The 6,372-nt window shown below is 51.3% G+C and overlaps 1 non-coding gene across 1 annotated transcript; it reads right to left on the reverse strand.

Moving 5' to 3' along the window:
- Nucleotides 1–4,660: 4,660 nt before the first annotated feature.
- Nucleotides 4,661–4,821, reverse strand: LOC115939824 (U1 spliceosomal RNA). The gene has a single exon (XR_004074604.1). It is a non-coding gene; the product is annotated as a U1 spliceosomal RNA (small nuclear RNA).
- Nucleotides 4,822–6,372: the final 1,551 nt, after the last annotated feature.

Below are 6,372 nucleotides of genomic sequence, written 5' to 3' on the forward strand. Positions count from 1 at the left end.
TCCCCTGGGATCTCTGTGGTCCTTTCTGTGTTCTCCTCTCCTGCTCTCAGTGTGTTTGTGCTTCTAAAGACACCTGTGAGTAGGACTGTTTTTGGGGCTCCTGGAGCTTCTTTGTACCCAGTCCCAGAGAATGGGGAGTACATGCAGTATATGACCCCCAGCCCGAGGTATCTCCCCTCCCCAAAGGCACTCAGCCCTTCACTAACAGGTGCAGGAGGGTGAAATCCCCTTTCTTGGCCCGGGGGAGACTAATTGTAAAACACAAGTGACCCCCAGGTTCTCCTGACCTGTCAGGACAAAGCTTCCCCACAGTTGTTGCTGGAAATCACACCTTACACAGCAATGAACTCAAAATGGTCATAGACCTAAGTATAAGAGCCAAAACAACAGTTCAAGAGGAATACGTGGGAGAAAATGGTCAGGAATTTGCATTAAGCAAAGAGTTCTAAATCACTACAGCAAGAACACGATGCGTAAGAGAAAACTGAAGATGAAGAGCTTTTTTGCATCAAACTTTACCACTGAGAAAAGGAGGAGAGTAGCCACTGATTAAGAGAAAATATTTGTGGATTAAATACCCAATGAGGACTCACATTCACAAGAGACAAGAGTACTTTGAACTCACTCAATGAGCAGAAGCAACACATTTGTTAAAGCCAGTATAAGACTGGAAAACACATGTTACCCAAGAAGACACATAAGTGGTTCACAAGCACATAAAAAGGTAATCAATGTTATTAGTCCTCAGGGAAATGCAAGGAAAACCAGGTACCATTTTACACCAACTAGTGTGCTTATGTTCCAAAGACAATACCAAGTGGTGCTGAGGATGTGGAGAAACTGGACCGTCCTATATTGCTGGTGGGAACGTAAAATAAAAGAACCCCTTTGGGAGCTACTTTGAGAGTTCTTAAAAGTTTAACACAAGCTTCCCATAGGACCCAGCTATTCCACAACTAGAAATCTACGTGAGAGAAGCAAAAACATATGTCACTCAAGTCTCGTTCAGAAATGTTCGGGGCAGCGTTATTCACAATAGGAAAAACCTGACAACAACACAAAGGGTCATCGGCTGGTGAATGGACAAACAAAACTGTGGCCTATCTGTACCACGGCATCTATTCGGCAACAAAAGGCAGAGAAATCTGATCCAAGCTACAGCATGGAGGAACCTGAAAAGGATGCTAAGTGAAAGAAGCCAGTCACCAAGGACTACGTATTGTCTCATTCGGTTTATGCAAAGTGTCCAGAAAGGAGCAATGGACCAAGACAGAAAGCAGATCAGTGTTGCTTGGGGCTGAAGGAGGGAGCGGAGATTGTCTGTAGAGGGGTTGGACGGGGTGTGGGAAGGTGAAGGAAGCCTCTGAAACAAACTAGGGCACTAGCTGAACACCTCTGTCATTGTAGGGTACTTTTACAATGGGTGAAGTTTATTGTATGTAAATTTCACCTAAAAAAAGAAAGAAGGTGACAGTCCCACATCAGTGGGTCCTGGGGTCCCCAGGCAAACACTGCCTGGTGAGGGGCCACATCCTGGAGTCCCAGCAGGTGGTGACTCAGAGCTTGGTTTCCTGACCTCCCAGCTGGAGTCAGGGATTCAGTGCCTGTGCCTTCAGCCTCCGCCCCCGCAGTTCCCCTGGACACCACCAGGCGGCAGACGACTTAAGGGAGGGGCCCTCCAGGTGGCCCAAGGAGACCAGGGGGCAGCAGGCAAAGACAGGGGCACCAGGTGGCTGGAGATTGGAGGAGGAAGTGAGGGCTGCCGGACCCATGGAAGCCGCTGGCAAGATCTGGATGGATCTTAAGTAGGTTTGGTCCCCTGGGTGGGCTCTAGCCACCAACCTTGAGGGTAACAGCCAAAGGTTCCCTTTGATGCTCCCTCCTGCACTGGCACTGACGCTCCCCTCCCCCGCTCAGCATAGGGAAGAGCCTGTGTTGTTATTCACCTTCTTCTGAGTCTAAATGGAACACTTTGGGCTGGGTTTAGGGGAATCTGCCCTTTTCTGGCTGTCTGTATAGGACCAGGTCCTGGGTGCTGAGCCATCCCTGCAGGGGCCTAGAAGGGGCGCTCTGGTCCTTCACATTGGAGCTGGGCTTGCAAAGAAGGGTTCCTGCTAATCCATATTTCCCTGGCCTAGGCTGGGCATCCTGGTCCAAGATCAGGGGCTGCAGTGACCTAAAATAAGGAACCTCCTGTGTGTCACTGCTCCTCTCTGGCAAAGTCCGAAGAAGGCCCATGGTAGTGGTGGGGGGAGGGGAGGGCACAGACTCCTACACTCTGTCAAGACACCGTCCACCGTGAAGATTTAAAAAAAATGTTAGAGGACAGATCTCCTATTATATAGTCGGTGGTGAGGTAACAGCTCTGCGTGGTGACAGAGGGTAGCTACACTTGTAGGCAGCCTGACATAATTTATAGAGTCGTCCAATCACTGTGTGTCATGTGAAACTGATGTCACATGGGGAATCCACTATGAATCAATTAAAAAAAAAACCTGAAGATGAGGGGGAAACATTTGAAAAGGAAGCAATGAAACTATAGTTGACTGGGGAACAACACGGGTTTGAATTGTACTGAACAATGTGGGTCCACTCACGGGTTGATTTTTTTTTTTTTTACAAATATAGTCTAGTACAAATATAGAAAATACACTTTCTCTTCCTAATGATTTTCTCAATGATGTTTTCACTCTAACTCACTGTATTGAAAGAATAAAGTATATAATACAAGTAACATACAAAATATGTGTTAATCAACCGTTTTTGTTATCTGTAAGACTTCAGTAGGGTATTAGTAGTTACGTTTTTTGGGGAGTCAAAAGTTATACACAGATTTTCAATTGTGGGACTCTGTACCCCTAAGCCCCAGGTTGTTCAAGGGACAATTTGTATCTGTATTTGCAGATGACATGCTCCTGTATACAGAAAAATACCAAGTACACACACACACACAACCCGACCACTAGAGTCCATAACCTAATTCAGCAGAGTTGCAGGGTACAACACAGACAGATCAGGTGTTTCTATACCCTAGGATTGGACACTGGGAAAAGTTGATTAAGAAAACAATTCCATGTACAAAAGCACCCATCAGAATAGTATCTAGGAATAACTGAGTCAAGGAGGCACAAAACCTGTACACTGAAAACTACACAACATTGCTGCAAGAGATTAAAGAAGACCTAAACAAGTGGAAAGATATCGTGTGTTCACGGATTGGAAGAGTTAAGGTAGTTAAGAAGGCAACCCTCGAATTAAGAGGGTTCCTGTTGCTTAGTCTATCTGTTGGGCACAGTCTCTATTCCCAGCACTGTGTGAGCACCAGGCCCTGTGCAAAGGATTGCCCCCTGACTTGCTGTCCATGCCAACCCAGGGCCCCTCCACAGTTCTGGCTAGTGATTTCCCGCAGCTCTGTCCTCCCTGGGACTCAGTCCTGGGGTCTCTCAGATCAGTGTCCTCAATTCCAGGAGGTCCACGGGGCTCCTCTTCAGGTTCCCCTCCCCCCAGTGCCTTGCTTGGAAACTCTCTGGAGCCAGGACCTCTGAGCAGCTCTAGGGCTCCGCTCACCTGTGTCCAGGATGGCTGTCCCCTTTGCCTGATGCCCAGGATCTTGGAAATCTCCATTTCGTGCATCTTGTGTGGCGCTGTTGCTGTTTTGTTTAATTGTTTCAGGCAGAAGAGTAAACCAGCTCCTGAGTCCCAAGTGGTGTGGCTCCCCTAAGTGAAAATCAAAGATGGAAAACCATCAGTTGTAGATTCTGAATAGAGGCCTTTAGGGAGTAGAGAAAAAACACCAGCTCAGCTGAAAGCATGAAGCCAGAAACCCCTTCAAGCTCAGATTTACAAAGCAAAGCAGCTACAGCAGTAGGGACAGTTTTTGCTTGAGCCCGAGAGCTGCAGAAGGCCCACGGCCCCTTGTCCAAGAGCTAACCTCCTGTTTGGGAAAGGTCTGTGGTGCCAAACCCAAGGGTCCTTTGGGAGTAGACAGACCTGCCTCTCTAAAAGCCTGTCAGGGGGCGCCTGGCTGGCTCAGTCCAGAGAGCACGGGAGTCTCCATCTGGTTTCGTGAGCCCAATCCCTACTTTGGGTGTAGAGATTACTTCAACAAATAAACTTATAATAAATAAATAGTATATCAAGCTGGACCGTCTCTAGTCTCAGAAGGGTCCTCTGGAGCAAGGCTGAACTAGGTAGGCTACCAAGTAGCCTAATCAAGGATAGGGAGGCTGGGGATTGGGTGAGGCTTTGCAGGGTGCCTGGTGGGATACGTGGCGAGGGGAGGGAGGAAGGAGAAGGGACGCCTCCCTGTGTTCCGTGGGGAGTGAAAAGAAAGCACTTTCGCTGTATCAGGGACTGCAAACCACGTACTGAAATATAAGCAGAGACACTGCTCTGCGAAAAACAGAAAAAAATCCCGACAGCCAAAGTGGGATGTATGACCTGTGGACAGAAACTGTCCTGCGGGCTTTTGATTGAGAGACAGCCAAACCCAGATTCTCAAGAAAGCAGCCCTGAAAAGCTGCGGTGTTTTCTTCAGCGTCCAGGTATCGCCTCAGTGAGCTTCCTCTTCAGCCACTGGCATCAGCCAAAGTCATGGAAAAGACAAAAACAAACAAACAAAAGGAGTAAGAAAACAAAAGCTATTTTAAGCAACCAACAACAGGTGAAAGCGCGGACGCAGTCCCCACTACCACAGATTACGCAGTCGAGGTGTCCACACTCGGGGAAATAGCAGGGGACAGCACGTCCGCGGTGCATGGACGGGCCTCGCGTGGGAAAACCACCTGCTTGATCCTGGCGTCTCCCCTGCCAGGTAAGTGGGACTCGCTCCGCCTCCGCCCCACACCAGTCTCACCCGCCTTCCACCGGACACACACGCTCACTCGCCTAGCCGCACCCCAACACCCTCGGCACCCACTCCTGTCCCAAGCATCCTCAGCCTCCACCCGACGCTTCCGAATGCGATGGAAGAAACCGCGCGGCTACTTCCTCAGCCCCGCGAATTCTAAGGCGCAGAACCGCACCCCGACGTTGCCTGGTTTACATCAGACCCGCCCCGTCTGTGACGTCAAGGGCTTCGCCTCAGTCCCCACCCCCACCCCCACCCCGTCTCGCTGCCCCCCCGCTCCCCTCCCACGTTGGATTTCAGTACTGGTGCTCTTCCTTCTCTTCCTCTCCCTCCTCCTCCTCCTCTTTCCTCCCTCCCCGCCTTCTCCCTCCCCCTGTCCTGGCTTCCTTCCTCACCTTCCCAGTCTCCTCCATCTCCTTCCCTCTAGCCTGATTTGGTTACCACTCCTCCTCCCTGTCCCTGCAGCTCTGGCCCCCAAACCCTCCACACACACACACACACACACACACACACACACACACACACACACACGGCCGAGCACAGGGAAGGCTGCGCCAGCCAGAGAAGAACAGGAGGGAGGACTTTCCACCAGCCCGCGCGGCACAGATACATCTCCCCGCGCCCTCTCTCTCCCTCTGCTGGGAACCTGGTTTGGAGACACGGAGTGCGGTGGCTGCACCTGTGGAGCTCAAACCAGTCCCCACCGCACCCCCCAGTTCTGGACACCCCGGGGGGAAGGGGGGAAACCAAAAGTCCGCAACCTCTGGGCCCTCGGGCTGACACCTGCCCGCAACACCCCACACGCTGAAAACATCCCGGGGCCTGCTGCTTCACCACGCGGGCTCCTAGGACAGGGATGGCGCGCCCCCTCGTGGCCGCGCGGGGAGGCGCCCAAGGGTCCCGCTGTTGAGGGCAGGGCCAAAGGAGACCACCCCTTCTGCTCACTTAGACCAGGCTCAGTTCTCCGCAGGGGGTTAGTGGGGTCCCAGGCTCCCCACTCTGCCACCGCCTTCCCTCCCTCCCACCGCTGGGCGCTTCCCCCTGGATGGGATTTCTGCAGTCAAAGTCGGCCTTGGGAGGGTAAACAGCCAGGTCTGGAAAACTAAACAGAATAAATACTTTGAAGAGATTTGGGCAATTGTATGGACATAGGTGGAGCGCCCTAGGATTCTGATTTGCCTTTGTCTTAGTTGCGCCTTGAGGTAGTGGTTTACTTCTACCGGACTGTTGAAATTAGAGAAGATTGGAGGGCGGAGAGGGGGCGTACAACTTTAGTTGTCACCTGAGATCATAGTGTGCTGGTGGGCAGAATAATGCCCCCTCCCTAGGAGCTGCCCATGCTAATGCCAGGAACCTGTGCCCATGTTCCATCCCGCAGCAAAAGGGACCCTGCCGAGGTGCTATGTTAAGGACCTTGAGTTGGACAGATGATCCTGGATTCTCTAGGCGGCCCCCTGCAATGACAAGGGGGTCTTAAAACCCAAAGAGGCAGAGAAGGAGGTCAGAAGGAGGCTGTGTGAGGA

Source organism: Leptonychotes weddellii, unplaced genomic scaffold, assembly GCF_054177405.1.
Source record: "Leptonychotes weddellii isolate Sample4059 unplaced genomic scaffold, ASM5417740v2 HiC_scaffold_5445, whole genome shotgun sequence".
Taxonomy (NCBI): Eukaryota; Metazoa; Chordata; class Mammalia; order Carnivora; family Phocidae; genus Leptonychotes; species Leptonychotes weddellii.